Source organism: Elephantulus edwardii, unplaced genomic scaffold, assembly GCF_000299155.1.
Source record: "Elephantulus edwardii isolate Elephantulus edwardi_28Jun2011 unplaced genomic scaffold, EleEdw1.0 scaffold00061, whole genome shotgun sequence".
Classification (NCBI taxonomy): domain Eukaryota; kingdom Metazoa; phylum Chordata; class Mammalia; order Macroscelidea; family Macroscelididae; genus Elephantulus; species Elephantulus edwardii.
The window spans coordinates 9,004,593-9,005,553 of NW_006399811.1; the positions used below are offsets into that span (position 1 = coordinate 9,004,593).

Here is a 961-nt window from a genome sequence, read left to right on the forward strand (position 1 = left end):
ACTGTCATCCTAGAATAAGCTCCACTTGATTGTGATAGTCTTTCTATATGTTACTGGATTCTAATTGATAATGTTTTGATGAAGGTGTTTACTTCTATTATCATGAAGGATAGTAGTTACATTGCACTATCTTTGTCTGATTTTGGTACTAGGGTAGTGTACCAGTATATTTTCAGCTGAGGGTAAAGAATAGAAAATGAGATGAGACACCAAGAATGGAGGAGAAAACAGAGCATGAAAGCAGGGGGCAAACAGCTGGAAGAACTGAAGCACCGAACCCCAGCTTCTCTGTGTCTTTATTGAAAATTGCCAGGGAGCAAATCACAAAGAGAATTGTATGCAAATGAAGCTAAGCTCTTTCTATTGAATACCTTATGCTTGACTCAGGAGGGAGGGGTTAGCAAATACAATCCAAGAATTGTGTAAACACCTAAGGTCTGCCTTAGTGTTTCAGGGGGAATTCCAGCTTGTATCTGTGCCTCCCTCATATTCTGATAAATCATTTGGTTTATCATTAATATTTAGTTTGAAATTTGGCTTCTCACATTTCACCCCTTTTGTTTTTATCATAAATATGTTGTCATCTAGATGAGCATGGCTTCTTCTCTTCTTTATTTCATTCTTGGCTTTGTTCTCTCCATCCTTTACACACACACACACACACACACACACAAAGGTAACAAGCAAAATAAGCTGGCAGAAGTACTTCCAAAAATCTCCATAGGATCAAAAGAATTCAAGTTAAATATTCGTTCACTTTTTCCTTGTAGAATATCCATGTTGTTAAAATAATTCAATTGTTTATCAAATGTAGAATAGGTCTGAGCTTGTAATTTCAGATATCATCTGTGAATCTGTGATTCATAATGTCTTTTTTTTAATTTTTTATTTTATTATTTTTGTATGTGTACCGTCAAATCAGATCTGACTGGTACAGGAGGAGATTGTCCCTCCTTCTCCA

At 35.8% G+C, this 961-nt stretch overlaps 1 protein-coding gene across 1 annotated transcript in view; it reads left to right on the forward strand.

Moving 5' to 3' along the window:
• The window catches only part of TDRD5 (tudor domain containing 5), a 90,390-nt gene that overhangs the window by 58,586 nt on the left and 30,843 nt on the right, over window positions 1-961 (forward strand). The gene's annotated exons all lie outside the window — the stretch shown is intronic.